The 21566-nt window shown below is 40.9% G+C and overlaps 1 protein-coding gene across 2 annotated transcripts in view; it reads left to right on the top strand.

Moving 5' to 3' along the window:
• cenpi (centromere protein I) overlaps positions 1–21566 on the top strand; it is a 158913-nt gene that overhangs the window by 69751 nt on the left and 67596 nt on the right. For both annotated transcript variants that reach the window (XM_085184700.1, XM_085184691.1), the window contains exon 21: positions 16532–16715. The gene's annotated coding sequence lies outside the window, so the exon portion shown is untranslated. The remainder of the gene's footprint in view (positions 1–16531; positions 16716–21566) is intronic.

Here is a 21566-nt window from a genome sequence, read left to right as displayed (position 1 = left end):
ATTGATGAGGAACCACAACAACCCTGAAGTTACAGAGCTGGTCACTGAGCGGCACATTTTGTGTAAAAGTCTCCAATGCTCTGCTGACTCAATAACTGCACAGCTCCAAACCTCCTCTGGCGTTAAAATCAACAGAAAAACTCTGTGCCCAGAGCCTAACGGCGTTGGTCTCCATGGCCACGCAGCTCCTGTAAATTTAGCAGGTGATCAATCCTTTAGACTATATCGTCTTTATATTCACACAATTACAGCAGAATGGGCCTATCACATCCCCTCATACAAACCTAGAAATAATGATCATAGCACTTCTACAAAAATTAAAATTCATTTGTCTTCATTTCACTGTGACTATTAGAATCAGACAGATGCAATGCGCCACAGTTATCAGGCGTCCATTTATTAAAATATAAAACACATTTATGCTATTTACTTCTAAATGATTATCCTGACTTTTTGAATGTTGGGATTAATTTGGGTTCTCTGTTCCTTTACGCTTCCAGTATAAACACCCTAAACCTGTGCTATATTAAAGTGTGCCCTTTGTGTCATGCTTGGTCGTCTGAGTACCAGATAACCAAGCATGTTTGTGTAGGTCCTCAGTCATCCAGGTCATGGAAGTCTAGATAACTAAAAGAGGGCAACTGGTCTTCTTTAAGTTCTAAATCAGGGGTCCCCAATCCCAGTCCACGAGGGCCGGTGTACCTGCAGGTTTTAGATCTCACCCTGGGTCAACACACCTGAATCACATGATTAGTTCATTAGCAGGCCTCTGGAGAACTTCGGCTGTATCCCAATTCAGGGTCTGCAGCCTTAAAGTACGCAGCCTCAACGACCCTCAAGGGCCGCGTACTTAAAGACCGCTAAGGCCGGAAGTGCGAGGCTTGTGAAATGGGACGGTCTAGCCTCCGTCGCGCTGCCCAGGTTGCCTAGCAGCCACGATACTAACAGCTGGAAACGTTTCATACAGCTTTGTTTGACAGAAATGAAGGAGAAAATCTTTTGTTCATTTGTTTGTTTGTTTCTACATGAGCTTTGATCATTCTCTGGAAGATTAAGCTCAGCTATTGAACGGCGTATATTTTAAAGTAAAGGCTGTAAAACCAAGTTAGTACAAACGTCACTAATGTCACATAACTTTGCCGACATGTGGCCAACAGTAATGTTTTAATGTTCTTCGTTATTAAACATTTGCACATAAATAAGTGACATCATATTCAGTACTTACTTAAAGTTTACTCTTCGAGTGCCCCTCATCCACCGTTTTTTTCGGCAAAATTATCCACACCCACCGCCGCGCTATGCATTCTGGGATATGTTGGGCCACGAAGTCTACACCGCCACGTCCTTAAAATTCAGGGAAATGAAGGACGCATTTGAGGGCCGCATTTCGAGCAGCCTTCGAATTGGGACAGCCTTCGTCGCGTCGCTGTGACGTAATCGGCCTTAAAATGCGGCCTTTAAGGCTGCAGACCCTGAATTGGGATACAGCCAACAAGACATGTTGAGGAGGTCATTTATCCATTTAAATCAGCTGTGATGGATCAAGGACACATCTAAAACCTGCAGGGACACCGGCCCTCGTGGACTGGGATTGGGGACCCCTGCTCTAAATCAACCTAAATAAATACCTACTGTAAATCAGGAGTTTAACTCCTTGTTGAAGTCGTCCCTTTGGACGCGCTGCTGATCATGTGAGTCATCACATGAGCCAAGGTGTGAAAAAATCTGTGGTTCATTACCATAAGTGATAGTAACGTGACCTATTGAGCTCATCTGATTTGTTTTTAGATCTGATCTCTTGGATTTCTCCACAAACTTAAAGAAGTCCAGTTGCCTTCTTTTTTCCAGCTCTCTAGAATGAATAGATTATCTTTCTTCTTGATGTTTAATTAAAAAAAAGAAAATACATAAAAAAACAAAAGAACACTTTTTGCTAGAAGAGTGATATTCAGCATTCTTAAGACAGTAGAATGACACAGATGCAGAGAAGTGGCACATATTGTCGTTGACCCAGGGTTTTTGAGTTTATTATATTATTTATAATTTCTAGTCTTTGGTTTCTTTGTTAGAGTTCTGTCTTTTGGTTTATGTCTCTGTGTTATCCTTAGTTGCTGTCTCCCCTGTCGGCTATATCCCCGTGTCCAGTCAGTGTCTGTGTCTGCCCTGGTCCCACGTCTCTGTTCCCTCTGTAGTGCCTGTCTGTGAGTCTGTGTCTGTAAGTTCAGTCTGTGTTATGTTTCCTGTTTTACTTCGAAAGTCCGTGTCTCATGTAAATGTGTCTGGTTGTGCTTCCTTTGTCTCGTTAGGCCTGATTTGCCCCAGCTGTGTTTCCCTCCTGTTACTCATTCCCTGATTGCGCCCTCTGTGTATTTAAGCCTTGTGTTTCTCTGTGTCTGTGTTACGATCTACCCTCATCTTGCTCTGTCTGTCTGTCTGTCTGTCTGTCTGTCTGTCTGTCTGTCTGTCTGTCTGTCTGTCTGTCTGTCTAAGTTTATTTTGGATTCTCAGTTTTGTTACTTTTTGAGTTTAGCATTAAAGCTGTTTTGAAGTACACTCTTGCCTCCGAGCGTCTGCACTTTGGGTCCTCCTTACCACCACTCCTGCCTGCACACAGCCCTAACCTGACACATATATTTGAGTGAAATTTTCAACAGGAGGTTTAAATATGCCAAAAAAGGTCAACTGCAACTGTGAGAAAGCAGCTGTAGTGATGAGCAACAGCGGACGTTTCCTAATGTAAAAGCTCACCAGGATGGAGCCAACTGTAGTTACAATATCTAAAAAGTTTCTCTCTGCTTTTTTAGAAGATGGCAGTAATCGGCAGTAGTAATGTCAAGAACCTTTTGATAAGACTTGATCCTGACACATATCAAAACCATACTGAAGTGGAGGATGTGGTATGGAGGATAAATATAAGTAAATCACCTGATGTTGACAACCTTGCAGCAGAAAAAAATTCCTTGTGCATCTGGCAAGTTATAGAAAACGACACAATGTTCTACGAATCGAAAACTATAGTTAACTATCATTGTCCTAAAGAAAAGGAAATTTAAGACTTTGCCAGAATTGCAGATTAATCATCTTTATCTGTGATGCAGAGTAATTCTTTGGATTATCCTGAGTTGGCTGAAGAAGGTAGATTTAATTCTTTCAGAAGAACAGCCAAATTTAGACCAAATCAGAGGTATCACTAAGCAGATTCCCAGCATCGTTCCTGGAAAATATTGGAAAAAAGGAGATGTTCATTGCCTCTTAACTTCTTTTAATTTTATTTAATTTAATAACATTTTTGGTTACTATTGTCCTTGATGTAAATATGTACAAATTGTGTATGTTTCTGTTCTGTGTCTTGTGTACTGTTTGTTTGTATATGTGTCTTTCTTGCTGCTGTTACACCCAAATTTCCCCTTGCGAGACAATTAAAGGATTAATCTATTCTATTCTATTTCACCAATTCTCCATTGGAAGATTACCCATATGCAGCCTATTCCTCACTGATAACACTGACATTATGGGAATAAATAGAATAAAACTTACTACCAGGCTGCAAAAGGTAGTTCGTGTGTATGGAATAAAGCCAAAGGCAAAAACAACAATTTTAGTCAAAAGCCAAAGTAAATAGGAACCATCTGTCATCTGGTTAAATGTGCAGAAACTGGAAGAGATGTAGGACAGGGTTGTGTTTAATAAAAACACAAATTTTAATTGTCTGTCTGTCTTTCATGTCAGGTTAATGCCTCTCTTGTGAATGAAAGTCCGGCGTTCTGTGTCAGGGGTGGTTAATACCCTTTCACAACCTTGAAGTTAACACCCTTACTTTGGCCTTGCTAAATTAAGGTCACCAACCCTTCAGTGATAGCACTCAACCTTGAAAATGGACGTAAGTCATGAGGTGAAAAATCACCTAATATGGATGTAATTCTCGCAGATACTTGGCTGAGTTGACAGAAACTGCAGAGTGGGGTGATAACTCCCTGTGGGTTCAATCACAATAAGCAACACATTATAACATAATATAAGTAATATGCATTTGTGCAATTATGATTGTTCTTAGCTGAAAGCGTGAAGCATTGCACAATAGTGTTTTAGCTTTATGCATAAGGAAGAGAGTCACTATTAAAGGTTTCTGGAAAGAGATACAATATATTTTTTATATGTTTTGTTTTGGGGTTTTTAAATGGGTCAACTTAGCAGATGTGTTCCCTGTGGTGTCCCTGTTTCCTGCAGCTTGGGACATGTGTGGAAGATAATAGCAATGGTGAAGTAATGTTGTGCTTGTCTTGGGATAATGGCAAGGTCGCTGTGGATGGTTTTTATTCTATGGAAATAGTTAATTTCACCTAAAATTCAATATTAACCCCATCCACGATGGTCAATATGGCCTAAAGATACCATGTTGTAATCAATCGGTGAGAACACGATAACAATCTACCAGAGTCAACAGAAAGCCTATTACAGCAGCATGTTGGATGATTGTAAAACCAGATAGCAACTTGCAGAGAAAGGAGTGATTATCTGGATGTGGCATGATGCTAACCTGCAGGGTAATTGACCTGGATGACCCTTCCAGGACTGTAAGATAACCTCTCATGAAGCCAGTGACATCCGCTAAAAATGAAAGCCCTCTCATTGATTAAACAATGGAAGCTTCTATGGGCTCTTCATTAAAAATGCAATTATATCTAATGGCTTTTACTGTGCAGTAGTGAATAATGCCGATGTAAGAGGCTCGACTGTGCCAGGATTTGTGTGATACAATGTTAGAACTCACCTTAAAACCTTTTTTATCCCAGTAAATGTGGAGGAAGGTTATGGATGCGATGAATGGTTGGTTAATGGAGGGATGGGGGGTGAATGCGTGTATGAGCTGATACCAGAACAGTGCCCGAGGGGAACAGTTTCCAGAAGCTTGCAATAAGAGAGGAATTCTAAATAGGGCAAATTCACACGTTATAGAGAATAATAAACATTCTTCAAGTGGAAATCGCTTGAAGAATTGTCTTTTAAACCACACTTTTTTTGGTCCAAGAGAGAGTTACAAGCAGAGTTCATGAGTGGGCTTCACTGGATGTATGTGTCAAGCTTGCATGGTTGCTCAGTAAAATTGCTATTCTGTCTCTGTTTATACAGGGCACTGTTAATGCAGATGAGAACAGATGCAATGGTCATATTTGTTGGCCATTTCAATGAAGACGAGTGCTACAACATAAGGCATCATCATAATTATTCATAAGTAGCTGTAAAGTTTTGTGGTTGTGTCTCCCAAGTGCAGGAAAAAAAACGTTATTTAAGATGGGCAGTCACCATGAGGGAGCTTGTTATGGCCACTGTGCCCCTTCAGCTACATCTTGGTACCCCGACAGGGTTCATTACCAGAGAAGATGGCGTGCAAGTAATCTCAACACTTAGCCCTCAAGAGAGCCCCATTCACTAGAAACTCAGGGGCACAAATTTCACATCTGACTGGATACATGGGTACTGTATAATGTCCTCCCGTTCGGAAACTTAAATCATTCAAAGTGTAGTTTTGCAGTGGAGCCAGGGCCCGGTCAACATATTCCCAAAGGCTTGCTGAAAAGAGGCGACAACTGAAGTAATAGCTGCACATGTGAAATATTACTACAAGCTGTACTGCACAACCAACCTCTAGATGCTACATGCTAGTATATAAGAATAATTTATCCATGATTGGTGTTGTTGCAATACTTAAATCTTTGCTTAATAGATCTTTGCCCCAAAATTGCGGTTTTCTCATATATTTTTTTTTACTGAATTAGCTCTTCATCACATTAATTTTCAGATACTAAGTTTATGATAATTGCATTTTTAAAATAACACTAATCAAACGCAGCAGTGTGCCTGTTTGCCATATTAAAAAGCTATGCTGTTACGAACAGACGTTTTTTTAATTGTTAAATGAGAAACAGATTAAAACGAGAACTTATTACCAAGGGAAACCTATTGAAGCGCAGCAGGACCGCCAGCTTACTGGAGCTGCAGATGGTTGGAAACACACATTCAGTCCTGCTGCCTCTTTGTCGTTACTGTTGTCTTTATATAAAAGATGGCCATTGCCTCTGAGGCTGAATGGTAAAGCCATTGTGGAAGTGCTATAAACGTGCAGTCTTTCTCAAGGTAAGCATGGCACGACTCTACAGCTCACTTGACTGATGACCTTTGAGGGCGTGGCTACATTATGGTTGATTTTGGTGCTGTGTGATCATGCAGCGTCTCCTGGTTTCTCAATGAGATTCAACTCATTTGTAGGGTCTGGTTTCAAAAACCCAAGATGGCAAGGACTTCAAATGGTCATGTCTGTTGTTGATATACAGTCTATGATGCTTACAGTTTACGCATATGTTGTCTTATGCAGTTTTGCATTCCATAGAAATATTTTTCTGGCACTACATAGAACATAGTTTTGCATTTTAAGATGACTGACTGCAGCGCTGCATTCGCGGTATGCTTGAGTAACTGTATCACAGCTGGAATAAACTTCCTGCTGGGGATCCAGCGGCTCAGTGTGTTAAGCACAACCCGACACTCTAAGGGTTATGATTCTGATTCATGCCGCAGCCAGCCATGCTGAAGTGTGTGCACCATACTGCCATTATTCATCAGCTTATGTACCTCGGGGACAAGCCCCCGCAGCACTTACACTAAAGTATGCGGCTCCAGCAGAATTAAGAAACTCTGAAACTTTCTTGCCTTTACCTTTAGCCAAGTCTTGGTCAGTCTTGAGCATGAATAATGGAGTGTGAGCAAAGTGAGGGTGAGGTGGCAGCAAGGGCACAGAAATGGAGAGGACACACTCATAGATGGCCTCTCTTTGTGTTTGCGCTTCCTCTACTGGGCACCAAACTGTTGCTCTGCGGTGGGCAGATACTGTATTTATTCCACTTTTAAAGCTCTGTTAAAGACGAGTAAGAACGGGCAGAGGTGATCTCTTTAAAGAAATCCCGTACGTGTCAATAAAGTGCTACGTCATGTCTGTTTGAATCGTGTAAATTTCAGGTGTTGTGGTTGTGTTTTGAAAGGCTGATTGCGTAGGCGGATCCAGCCACACGCAGTGGGGTTTTGCTTTCTCTTATTGTTCTGCATTTCTGTTGCCTGGCAAGACTTGACAACTTGGCAACTACAGAAATTGATTGAAGCTGGAGAGGTGATTTTCACACTTCAGTGCCACATGGAAACAAGAGAGCACAATTCTGGGAGCTCTACTTAGGCACACTGCAGACACAGGTGTTTACGATGCTCACAATTTTACTCGCAACTAAACTAAAATGGGACGGCAGGAAATGTCATGTGCAGCCACTTGATTGTATAGCCACAAGTATCTGATTACACATGCTGAGTGAATGTTGAACATCTATTTCCAGACCTATGGGCAGTAAGATTCTGCTATAACTGCAGCCACAGATGGAAGGATTTGTTCCCCTTCAATGTCAAAAGCATTGGCCCGACACTGATTCTGGATGGTTCAGGTTTTGAACTGGTGCTGAAAACCTTGACTGGCCAGCACAGAAATAAAAAATAATCTTTATGGACCTTCTTTATGGTGCCAGCAAGTTGGAAACATCTTTTTTTAATGGAATTACTTAGAAGAACCATAAAACTTTCCTTGAATGAAACTAAAAGGGCCAGATCAAAACTGGTTTGATGGCTATTTTAGTGCACCTTTCTATTCTTATTGCTTATAACTTGGTTGCAGTTCTCTCGAAGTTCTCTCGAAGGAGAGGATTGCACAGCAGTTCTCAATACTTTAAAAGAAACTATTTAACTGCCCTGCTAGGGATGAATACAGTTAACTGCAGTTCAATAAACGTAGTTCACTTAAACTGGAAAAAAAAAAGCTTTGGAAAAACGATAATGTTTTCAAGCCATGATCCAGAAGACAAACCTGCACTGCTGGCACTATTAAGTTTAGCTCAGCAGAAAAAAAGTTAGTTGGCAATAATGTTATCTTAACTATACATTATAGTGAAGCTACAGTCATTACAATACAGTAGACTTGGAGGTCAGCTAAGTGGCTCAGTTTTTATTGTTTTTGGCTGGTCTGTGTGCAGTGTAACTGTAATATAACATAGCTCTAGACTAGTAAGTATGCAGAGATTACGTTAGCATTTTCACACATGAACTTCAGGCAATTTCAGGAGAATCTGGTGAGGACATTGTCCCAGTTACCCTTCCTCACATGCAGTACCCAACGTGAGATTGTGCTCCTCAGACAGGTTCTCACTGCTAGAAATACTCCGTTGTAGGTTTGCAGGTGTAAGAACTCATAACATGCACTGACTCGCTTTGAATTCAGCAGAAAATGACATTCACCATGCTCCCACAGACTTTGTTGCAGGGAATTGGAAGTTTGAAGACTGTTTAATATCTGATTTGACTGAGTCAGACATTTGCATTCTTGCATATAGCTCCTCTGATCAGTGTTTAGAGAAATTCTGCACTATGGTGTGTGTGAAAAGGACTTAGTGTGGTTTTAGTGTGACCCTTTTGATCTATATATTGGTAAGGATATCTTTTTCCCTCCAAATTCTGACTGCAGGGACATGCTATGGGGATGCTGACATGCTTGTAAATGAGTGTGAATGACAGTCAGTCCTCCCAGCTTTTCATATCTCATTCCACCCACTTGATGGGAAATATTGGACTAAAACTCCTGCTGTGCTCTTGGGATGTCTTGTTGAGTGTTTTCAGTGTTTATCTGTCTTACTCTCTGTCTCTGCATAAAGGATATCCAGCTTATTCATCTGTCATTCAGTTTTTCCTCTGATTCTACATTTTGTAGTTCAATATTCCTGTATTTATGTCCACCGGCCCAATACTTCATAAAAGAAAGGTTTTATCTTTCTTCTTTCTTTGTTTATTGATCCCCTGTAATATGCTGTACCATGTTTACATGTATAAACATCCCATTCTCCTTGTTGAAAGGCACTGTGTTATTGCTGGTGACCAAAAAAACAGATTTTAATTAGAGTGATATAATTAGTTGCATCCATGTGCACATCTCAAGGTTTCCATTCATCTCTCTCAAACATGAATGCAACATTTGAAGGGTGCACAATTATTTCCAATCAAAAATCCCTCGTTGTCCACCTAGCATGAGTGCGACATGGGTGAATAAAACCGTAGATCGTAAGCTGTGTCAAATTCTAAGGTTGAATTTCACTTCACTGTCTTATTTATATTGACAAGCAGCCACTGAAGCTACACTACTAAACACTCATGCCCCTATATTGGTAAGGGCAAGCTGGCAGGAGCATGTGTGAAAATGGCCCAAGGCAGTGAGTGCCCCTTACCCACCTTGAAGAGTGAGACGCTTTGACAACTTGAAGGCCTGAACGCACCGAATCCCCTTTGAAATGTTGTTGTTTGAGGCGGCTAAACGCTGAGGGTCAGTGGGGTGGCCACAGGGGAAGTGAAGAAGAAACAGAAAGGGAATGTTAGTATTCAGTAACACATCGTGTTAGTGTCAGCGCTGTACTTCTGTGAATGAGTGACAGAGCTGCACTTAAGGTCTAACCATCACTCTGTCTGGCTGTCTGTTTATCTAGCTCGCTGTCAGTACGTATCCGTCATTGACACGAGATTTGGCTCGACCACTTTCATGACGCAAAAAAATATCTGGAGTACAGGAAACATACACTTACAGGACAGTTTGTTAGGTGTACATATTCAGCTGCTCATTAACATGGAATTCTCATCAACCAATCACGTGGCAGCAAGTACACATAGTCATGAAAACTTGGTGAAGTTCAAACTGAGCATCAGAATGGGGAAGAAAAGGTGATTTAAAGAGACCTTGAATGTGGCGTGGTCGTTAATGCCAGACGGTTTATCTTAGCAAACAAACACAATGATGGATAACATTATTATAAAGCTTAACAGTAGGGATGCAACGATACCAATTTTTTCAAACCGATACGATACCGATACTTGGATCTGAGTACTTGCCGATACAAAAAACGATACTTCTACCACACACACACACACACACACACACACACACACACACACACACAAATGCAATGAATTGGAAGACAGGTTTTATTATATTCCCTGCCGATAAAAAAATAAAATCTTAATAAAAATGACCACAAAAAAATTTCAAGTGAAAAATAAGCACTTCTGTTAAATTATTGCAGAGTCTCCACATTGTAATTTTACAAAATATCACTGAACTATTGGCACTGTCTCGAGCTTTCAGAATAATAAATAAACACTTCTGTTTGGAATAAAATAAATACAAATTAGGTTTGCGAATAAATTAAACTTTTAAATTATTGCAGAGTGTCCATATTGTAAACAAACAAACAAAATAATTATTATAAAATAAATAATAAATAAAATAATAATTGGCCCCCTAGTGGCCAATCTAAAAAACTACAACAGAAATGACCAGCCACCCTCTGATTAATGAAATAAGTTAGTATCGGTTCATGGTATCGGTTAACTTTTACGAGTATGAGTACACACACATTTTACAGTATCGGTATCGGTGCATCCCTACTTAACAGTGTAACTTTGAGCCCCTCTATGGTTCTATAGGAGAACTAAGTGTTCTACCCACCAAAGATCAGATGCTTTTTGGGATGATCGTGGCTCAAGACTTGGCAGTTCGTCTTGTAACCGGAAGGTTGCCGGTTCGAGCCCCGGCTCGGACAGTCTCGGTTGTTGTGTCCTTGGGCAAGACACTTTACCTACCGCCTACTGGTGATGGCCAGAGGGGCCGATGGCGCGATATGGCAGCCTCGCTTCTGTCAGTCTGCCCCAGGATAGCTGTGGCTACAACTGTAGCTGCCTCCACCAGTGTGTGAATGAATAGTGGAATTGTAAAGCGCTTTGAGGGCCCTGAAAAGCGCTATATAAATGCAATCCATTATTATTTATGGAATTATAAGATAGGGCAGATTGCCATTTTGCAAAGAACCTCTTCATGCTACTTCTAACTATATCTGTAATCTTTTCCATTTTTTAAAAATGACAGAACATCTCTGAGCCACTGAATTTTCTGGATTTCCAATAGCAGAACATGTCTTGCCAACAATGAAGGAATTGATAAAATAAATCAATGTTTATTTGTCCACTGGGAGCCCAACTATTGCAATCTGAGGAGAAATTGAAGAGTTAGTTGTAGTAGGCGTGTGGTCTTCTGGGCATTTTTGCGAAATAGCTCTCTCAAAACAGAAATAAAACACAAGTAAAGTTACAGAAAGGAGCACTACACTTGTCATATACCTGAATATTGTTTCTAACCATGTCAGTTTAATTCAATTTAATTCAATTTTATTTATATAGTGCTGATTCAAGTTCAAATAATCTTGTTTCTATAACGTGACAGTACGTTCACTGCTCACATGGCCTCCACAGGCACCAGATTTCAATTCAACAGAGTATGTTATCATTATCAATATGGACCAGAGTGTTTTCCAGTTTGAAGACAAAACACATCTCTGTTTCTGCAAATGTTACGAACTGGGGCGCTAAAGAAGAAGTCTAACAGTTTTCTCAGTATGCTGCACAGATCTGATGTTTTTGTCTGCCAGTGTTTCTCCAGTGAAGTGGGAGTGTGAGTGACAGATAAATCATATGCTTCATGTATGTCCACATTAATTTGCAATGTCTGTTTCCATTGCACTTTTTCACATTTTGTTTTTATTGCTAGACCAACTTACCCACCTCTGCCAAGTGAAAAAGCTGCCGTATTTTCATGATTGGATACTGGACTTTGCTGTGGGCTGAAAAAGCTGTGGACAGTCTTTCTGCCCCAAGCCAAGCATTTGCTCTCAATAGCTCAGAAAGGACTCAGGACTGTTCAGGACTGTCGCTCCACATAAATTTCTCTGTTGTTTATGCATCGAATGATCTTATTTACATACCACACTTTTTAAAAATAAATAAAGTTAATGTACAAACCTGCTAAAAAGATTAGCACATGCATATGCAAGAAATAAAGAGATATGCAGAGGTTCCCTTTGAAAATTGACTCAATTGACGGGAAAAATTAAAAAAAATAATATATTTTTAAAGTATGTAGCTGCTGGCACCAAAGTGCTGTTGAGAGAAAACTAGTAATTACATACAGGTCATGGTGATGAAAAAGTCTGTCAAAAAATACATGAATAAATACATACTGCAAATATCTTTTGCCGTCTAAATTTGTACACGATATCTTTCCAGCAGCCTTCTTATTGGGTTTGTAGGACACGCATTTTATGAATGAAAGTGTTAGTCAGCCTCATGGGGTTTTTATCCACAATCGTAAATAGCTGTCTAGTTACAGCAATAGATTTAAAAAAAAGATCTCTAAAGGCTGTGATCTGGGTTATGATCTGCTGCCCTAGTTCTCGTCCGAGTCCTATTAAATATTTTACAGATTATATATTAAAGTTGATAGTGTTTCCATTCCATACTCTAAGAAAAATACCCTATTATTTGGTCTCCAGCTGTGTTAAATTAAGTGGCTGGTTGAAAAATCAGATGGTGATTTAAAGTAACACATGGATGAACAGTGTTGGGAAGGTTACTTTTAAAATGTATTTCATTACAGATTACAGAATACATGCCCCAAAATGTATTCTGTAACGTATTCAGTTACTTACTCAATGAGAGTAACGTATTCTGAATACTTTGAATTACTTATCATGCTGTTTACAACTACATGAATGTACTATTGCTGTGATTTATTACTGTTACTGAAGGTCCGCGGCTCCGAACCGTAGTAAAGGGACCTCTGGCTAATACGGTGGGTTCTGTGTCGGGCTCATAGCTGAAAACTAGCTTCAATTTGTTGTCTGGGTCAACTTTGCTAGCGAGAGACAGAGAGAGGCGTTGAAAGGCTGCTCCAACAGAACTTATTGTTTTTGGAGGAAAACACGAACACGGTGTACAGTCGAGTCTTAATAGCTTACTTACAACTGGGCTCGTCAGGCACTCTTCTTGGCTGCAGTGGTTATTATTATATTTACATGCTTCCAGCTCCCATTTCTGCTCGATGACAACTCGTACTTTTCCTTTTTCTCCCTCCCTCGCTCACAGACACATAACGTGTATGGCAGTCCATTCTCCCTGCAGCACGGACTACACTGCCTATGATGCTACATTCTTTAGAGCTATACCTGTAGCATTCTGCCTGTTAGCTTAGCACAACAACAACAAAAAGGCCTCTCTCACCCAGGAAACACGCAGAGAGCTCACCCTGTAACCATGGCAACCGTAACGCTGCCGCCTGGAACAACAGAACGTAGCTGTCAAACAAAACCCAAACAGTCCTGACCCGCCACAACATGAAACAGGGAAGTACCGCCGTGTAATCCATTTATTTCAACAAAGTAACTGTATTCTAAATACCACCTTTTTAAACGGTAACTGTAACGGAATACAGTTACTCATATTTTGTATTTTAATACGTAACGGCGGTACATGTATTCCGTTACTCCCCAACACCGTGGATGAACAAGAAATGTATTATTGGTTGACCTGGACATGATCAAACATAGTGATTCAAACATGGTGAATGTTGAAACAAAAGGCAATGACAGTATTTTCTTTTGCTAATTTCCCAACACTGCGGTGACGGGTAGCTGATAGTGTCGATCTTCCAGAGTGCTTTTGTAACAGCACGGTGTCTGTATTTGCTTAGCAACAAAGGTTAGCTGAGTTTAAAAAAATATAAACGCTCATTTATATTTTTGTTTTAAAGAACACTGGGTCAAAGTGGCACTTCTGCACAGCACAATGCCTACTATGGTTACGCTCTCACTGTGAGAAGCGAGAATGGCATCAGGGAATTTATTTTCCATGTCCAGCATGAAGAGAAAGTGCTGTAGGCCATACTAGCATTAGCTCACAGAACCATGGTAAACCTTGTGGTGAATGACCAAGCCTACCCTAAAAGCTATCAGCTAAAGAGGTATAATTGTATTAAATCATGACATTTGATTTTTTTATTAAGCGTATTTACCAATAACAAGAATAAGATGTCTAATGAGATGCATTAGGTAAATTAAGTTTTTAGATAAAAGTTCCTTATCTATGTATCCACTAAGGCTGTTGGGAGGGTGGCATTCATCCTGGATGCATCGCATGTCTATTGTAGGGCATACAGAGAGGGAGACAACCACCCACACTCATATCTATGTGCAATTTAAAATCACCAGTTAACCTAAGAACCACAGGCTCCATTGTGTGGTGGTTTACACATTTGCCTTACCAGCAAAAGATCCCTAGAATGGCATCTGCCAAATCAAATATGCAGCGCTACCTTCTGTGGCGTCTGAGCAGCAGAAAGGTTAACGAAAAAACAACAGATACTAATATGCATGCCTTTGGATTGTGGGGGGGGGGACTGAAGCACCCGGAGAAAACAGATAAACTCTACCAGCTCCAGCCGACTGATTGTTTTCCTTGCTGTGAGGTGCCAGTGTTTACCACTCGATGGTAACAAAAAAGAAAAAAACATGTGAAAATTGCCTCAAGGCATAGGTCTGGCAGAGGGTCAACTAAATCAGGCAACCCACTGAGCTTGAAACCCTGCATTTCTTTATATGGAGTTTCTCTATTTTCATTGTTTGGTTTTGTTTTTGTATTTTTATATAGGAAGGATGAAGCAAAATAAAACTTGCTTTTACTTATTCCGCTTACAAAATCGATCATGCGCAGTATTCGCACTGTTTTCCATCTCCAGTATTAAGAAGGCTCAGTGATTTCTTATGGTTTAATGTTATAATAAAGTGATTATTTGTTGTGAGGGGTCTGTTTTTGCCATTAACGCTGTTACGGTTTCATGGCTTCATTTTTTATTCAGTTAAAAGTGGCACAGGTGTTGTTATCCAGGCTTTTTCTCAGTGGCAAAAACAGATGTCCTTGTAGATTTAGTTGCGTAATATGTGGATGTCTGTGTGTATCTTATGTCTCTGTAGTTCGAGATATTTGACATTTTCAGATCTGATTAACCTTTCTCTCTTTTTGCTGTTGTCTTTACATTTCATTAACATTTAACAGTTTCACAGTTGAGGAGAGGAATACTGCGGTAATAGCTCGGTATCGTTTTAAACGTTGTATTGTCAGGGTTTATTTGTGCACACGTGGATGCATGTATCGAACATTTTATTTATTCCACGCTGTGTTTATTCTGTCTAGCTGGTTGTGCTGTAACTACATGGATATCCGTGACACTGTTTAATCGTATTAATATCCCCACGTTATTGCATTTCTTTATTAGCAAACAAAGATAGTTAATTTCTTGAGATTCAGAGTCTGATGTAGCGTTTGTGCTGGATTCTGGCTGTCTTATTGGAAAATGAAAACTGTCTCTCACATTGTCTCCAGCAGTTGTTGGTGCACTTATTTCATGTAGCTTTCATTTTGACACCCTCCAGGATGCTGCGCAGAAATTTAGCATATTGAGTCTATTAAACCAATGAAATATTCTGTCACTCAAGCGAATATAAACAAACACGCCTTCCTACACAAACACATAGTGGCTACAGTGCAGCCATCAATGCTGTAGATGTACTACAGGCACAGAAACAGTCTGAAGGAATATTCTGCTTCCTCATATAAAACTATAATGTGAATTATGAATGCCACTTACTTCTTTGAAAATAGTTCAGCTCATTCCCTTTCTGCCTGCTGCTTGCTTCCAGCTTGGAATTAAACTTTCATATCTGTTTTGAACTGTTAGGGAGTGCGCTCTTTCTTCTGCCAACCTCTGCACTGAACCCTCGCTAGTTTTATTGGAAATGTGACACACCTCTAAGGCAACCTGTTTGCTGACAAAATTTCTCAAAATGTGTTCCTGTTATTTTCTTTTTCTTTTTCGGTAAAGCTGCTTCTATGTCTCTCTGAACTCAGTCAAACGGGTAAAGCAAACTAATGTGGTGTTTATTGCTAGTCACTATATGAGGCTCAGAATTAGAGAAAATACTACAGTTAATGTTATCACTCCTATCTAACCGGAGGCCATGATAGAGTTCCTTTGCAGGGTCGTTTTGTGGCAGAGTTGAAAATGAAATCTCTTGGAAGAGAGGGGATACTTATTGGCATTCCGTGTGCAACGCCTTGCTCCCTGTTTCTTGCCAGTGGCCAGCACCCAGTGTCTCAGTAGTCCTATATTCCGGACCCAAGTGTGCTCTCTGCCGATAATAAACAACCGAACAACCACGCTGGAGTCATAGAGGTTTACCGACTTACAATCCGACCACCTTGCTCTGTCTATCTCGCTCAACGGTTGGGTGCAACCTTTGCTTTATGTGCAGCGTTGACATGTTTTAAAACCCCTGCTGTTTCTGCTTTGCTCCCAGGTCTGAATGTCATTGGGCTTGTTTAAAAAAAAAGAGAGAGAGGGGGGTGGGATTGGTTAGACTGAGGGAGGGACGGGATCTTTGGCATTTGGCCCAATGTCAATAAAGGATTAAACTCCAAAAGACATCTGTTAAATGATGTGTCTTTTTTCAGCTTCTTATCAAATCTCCTTCTGTCCACTGGGGAGCAGTTTCTGACTCGGTCTCATGTATTGTAGGTTTCACCCGTGTGAGGAGATTGCTGCTGCTGCTGCTGCTGCTGCTGCTGCTTCTGTCCTTCCTCCACAGCCAGGCCTTCCCCCCTTCTCCCCCTTCGCCAGAGCAGGGCAGCCACGGAAGGCTTGGCTCGATTTCAGGGAGGCTCAGATCCTGCAGCCACGTCAATCACGTCTTCACCGCTGGGTAACTATCAAGCATGCTATAAAACTACTGCTGCCTTTTGAATTTTTCTGGCATGAGAAGCACAGACATTTGAGATTATGTAGTCTTGTTATTTGGAATTGTTTTTTTTATGCTTGTTTGTTACTTCTGGAGTCGGTCATGTGTGCATTTCTCATGTAAAGAGGCATTTTCTCCATCCAAGCGTGCAATAAACACACACTCGCTCTCAACCGCACAAACAGATGCCAGAGGGTACAGGAGATAGCTTTAGGCGGTTGATAATTTATTTATTTGTTTTTTTAATTTAATCCTATTGACTAGTTTGATGTGGTGCCATGGTGATGCACTGTCACAGCAAGAAGGTTCTGGGTTTAAGCCCGATGGTTAACTGGGCCTTTTTGTGTGGACTTTCCATCTTCTTCTTGTGTTTTTTCAGGATACTCTGGCTTCTTCCTACATAGTAGGTAGGTTAACTGGTAATTCTGAATTGGCCGTAAATGTGAGCGTGAGCCTACAGGTTAGGCTGTGTCCTTGTGTTACAGTAGCTCTGGGATGGACTGGCACTTTGTCTAGGGGTTACATTGCCTATTGCCCAACGGCAGCTGGCACAGGCTTTAGGTCCCTTGCAACCCTCTACAGCAGGGTTATTAACCATACAGCACACTGAATAGCTTTCCAAAGTGTAACAATTGTAAAGAAGAAGGGAGAAGCCTTGGAATAAATCACTGCATTTTGCAAAAGGTAGCACTATTTTGCCAGTTGTCAAGAGTGGTTGTCTGAATTGTTGATTTCATGTAGGCCAGATGTCTGAATCATTGTCAATTTAACAACCTTCTGTCCAGCCAGTACCTCATAGGTTTAAAACAGAAATTCTTCTACAGATACTGAAGTTGTTGCTGCAGGGCAGTGATTTAACTGAAAAAGGACAGAGGCACTAAACAACCTTGCTTTTCTACAGGAATATAACAAGAATGCAACTAGTTAGCAACCATTTGTGTCACGTCCCCTGTTTCTGTCGTATTTCAATCTCGTGTGACTAAATAATTAGTAAAATTGCTCATGGCCTGCCACGCCACACCAAAGTTAGATTACTAAACCAAGAGCTTTGTGCAACCATTAATTTGATAGATGACAGCAGTATTTGTCCGTGATTAGGGATGCACCGATACTGGTATCGGGTATCGGGGCGATACTGTAAAATGTGTGTGTACTCATACAAGTTAACCGATACCATGAACCGATACTAACTTATTTCATTAATCAGAGGGTGGCTTGTCATTTCTGTTGTAGTTTTTTAGATTGGCCACTAGGGGGACATCCCGTGCTAAACAGGCACAGGGTTAGGCGAGTGAGACTGGCAGCTCCAGATAAAAAAGAGAAACTGGAGGCTGCTGTAGCTAGGCTAAACAAAATGTCAGCAGTGTGGACCGGAACAGCCAACTTTAACTCAGGTTTTGGAAAAGCAATGAAAAATGTCAAGAGAAAATCCACGGGCAGTTTAAATAACAGAGGCCCTGACTCATTTTATCGCTCTGGATGACCAGCCAATGCCGGTCGTGGAAAACATAGGATAGCACCGTCTTCTCAGCATACTCGAGCTGCGATATGAAATTCCCAGCCGCCCACACATCAGGGAGATAATGGTGCCAAAACTTTCTAAAAAGGTAAAGACAAGCAGTGTGTGCGCGATGTCAGTCCTTGGTTTAACGGCACAGTGGACTGATGATCCACGGGCAGATGGACGTTTGTCAATGCCAAATACTTTCGTTATTTTGTTTGTTTGTTTACAATATGGACACTCTGCACTCTGTGTGTGTGTGTGTGTGTGGTAGAAGTATCGGTTTTTGTACTCTGTATCGGCAAGTACTCAGATCCAAGTATCGGTATCGTATCGGTTTGAAAAAATTGGTATTGTTGCATCCCTATCCGTGATTATAGAAAACTGAAATGTTTTATAGGTTATTATGCAGTGGTGGCCATAGACTATGGCCAACTATGCTTCCAGCTGCAGCACCTAGAAAACCCTAATAAACTCACTGTAAACTAGCTGCTAAAACAATGAAAAGCTTGGCAGTATTCAGAGACAGAGACCAGAAACCAGTCTAGAATCGGAAGACTGGTTTTCTAGATGTGTCACAGATAGTTTGTTACTACAGTCGTCACATTGTCTTTGGACAATATATTAGTGCTCTGTTTATAGCTTGCTCTGTTAGCATAATACTGTTATGCATAATACATCTCTAAACTTCCATTTTTGCCCATTATTTTAACTTTCTAAATTCAGATTTGTACATATTCTACTGAATTCTTCGGGAAAATAGTGAAAAAAAAGACAAATGAATGCACATTTCCAATGTGTGGTGTTATGCAAATGTTGGGTGCATCAAGACGAACAGCTGGCTGAGCTAATTCTCCAGGTGGGTGCCGTTAAACCATTATACACAAATTAAATGCAGTTAAAAAAGAAGATGAATGGACATGGAGTTTGTTAATAGTTTAATGCATCTGTTCTCATCTCCTTTTTTGTTTCCATTTCCCCCTTTTTCATCACAGTTTTATCAATTTTGTTGCCTTCTCCTCAACTCCAGAAAACCTGTAAATTACCTGAGTGAAATTATGTCCCTGTAGGTTTAGCACATAAATTGGACTCACACTAGAAACATGTAATCTATGCATCCTTTTATTTTCCTCCTTGCTTTCCACAAAGCTCTACTATATGCATTTGATAACCGTGTCCACCTACGCTCAGTTATTGAAGGCCCATCGTTCCAGACTTAAATAAATGGGTCTTAGGTTTCTGCCGTGCAGTCACCCTCTAGAGCCAGTTCAATCACTGTCTAACCAGGAGTTACATCCTTTCCCTGCCCTTATCTCTAACTCCAAATTACGGAGTTTCAGCCCAGTTGTCACATCAGAGAGTCACAGGAGGAAGCCGGGGAACAAGGGGCCAGCTTAGACAAGGTTATAAAAGACAGAAAAAAGGCAGAAGGTGGTTTGTAAATACACAATGAGGATTATGCGGACGTAGCGCCAGCCCACTGCCCTGCCTTGGCAGGGAAATAGTTCACTCAGTCATCCAACTGGTGTGCCATGAGGGAATATCGCCTTGCTTTGGCTGCTGCACATAAGAGACGGGTTTTAGAGTTACAGCCTGCTATCTTGCTAAAAGACATTTGAGAAAGGGTTTACTGCTATACTTTGTCAGCGATGGAAATTTTGCTCGCTTTTTCTCCCCCCCTCTCTTATCTGCGGGCTGCTGCATTATAGTCTGAGTCCATGATTGGCATTCTGCGAGTGTGGTCCGCTACTTTGATTAAAAAAAGAAGTAAAATAAAAATATGTCAGCTATACATATAAGCTTCTGTCCCAATGTGTCAGCTACTGAAATTACCCTGTCTCCACGTTTCTGCTCTCTTGTGTCACATTGTGCATAAAAATGAGCCAATGGGGGAGCACCCAGACTGCTCTATCCCAAACAACAAAGTAGGTTTACACCTGAAATTCCAATATTTTCCCACCTACTACCACATTTTCTGTTTCATATCAAGATAATAAACCAAAAGCATAGAATTCTTCCTCTTTAATGGGCTAAAGAGGTCACATTAGTGCTTTAAGGGTTTTAAAATAACAGCGTAACCACAGATAAACACTCGAAGCAGCACTACAGAGCTCAGTGTTAACATCACACACTGTTGCTGTGGCTCCCTGCTAATCTATGTTCAAGGCAGCTTAGCCTATTTGCCACCATGAATGTCCCAGAGTGTGTCACAGTCTCAAAGACCCACCAGACTGGCTTCTGGGAGCATCCCGTTCCCTTTTCCTTTTTTCCCACCTTTTCACTCTCCATCACTCTTTAATTCCACTCTTCTTCTCCCCTGTCACAGTTTGATCTTCTTATCTTTGCTTTGATTCAAATCTTCTGCGGCCCTCTTTCATTTTCTTGTTCCCAGCCCTTTCTTAAGGTCCTGCATGTTGTGATGAGCCTGAGGCTGCCGGGCGTCTGCGGTGTCCTCCAGAGGCATGGCTCCTGAGCAGAGGAGCAGGTCTGAGGATGAGTGAATGTGGCACTCCGCTATCATCCTCTCCCTTTTCTCACTAGTCTCCCCTTTGCTGTCACATCTCTCACTCCTCCTCTTCACTCCTTTATTTCCCATTTCACTTAACATGTACTATCTCTCCCTGACTCTTTGCCTGTCGCCTCTGAGAAAGATGCGTATGAGGGTGGCGGAGAAACAGATATAGCTTCCCGACAGAATTGTCTTTACTTGTTCTTCTGGTGCGTGTGTGTGCTTGTAAGTTGTACTGAATTGTAAATGGGTAAATGGGTGGTTATTCATCTTAATGCTGGTATGGGAATATGTGGGAGGGAAGGGTATGCTGTTTATGTATACTGCATCTCAGCATTCCCATTCCAGGAACAAAGAATTGCTGTGTGTAAACTGGGTGGAAGGGTGGGTGGGTGGTGAGGTGTGGGCCATTGTCTGTGAAGAAGATGCTTTACACACACGCACCTTATGGTGGCCCAGAGTGCACACCACAACAAGTTTGGCAAAACAGAATAACAAGATGTAAGAAACCACAGCAAAAATGATCAGAATGAAAATGCATTTAACAAAACACATCATCAACATCAAAATCACAGAGAGAGAGAACAAAACAGTAAAACAGAAAGTACAACAAAGATTACCCACTTCGTTTAGAGAATAGTAGAAATGTACCATTTAAATTAAAAGGGAAACTGTTAATTAAACTAATTAAACACATAGCACCATATGAATATGCCAAATCTATAGACAAGGGACCAGATTAGCTGCACCCAGACCTTTCAGGTTTCTGTTTGTACTCTGCTTATAATCTAAGTTCTATTGACCA

Source organism: Neolamprologus multifasciatus, chromosome 2, assembly GCF_963576455.1.
Source record: "Neolamprologus multifasciatus chromosome 2, fNeoMul1.2, whole genome shotgun sequence".
NCBI lineage: Eukaryota > Metazoa > Chordata > Actinopteri > Cichliformes > Cichlidae > Neolamprologus > Neolamprologus multifasciatus.
The sequence above is the reverse complement of the archived record's forward strand: the minus strand, read 5'-3'. Positions and strand labels throughout refer to the sequence as shown.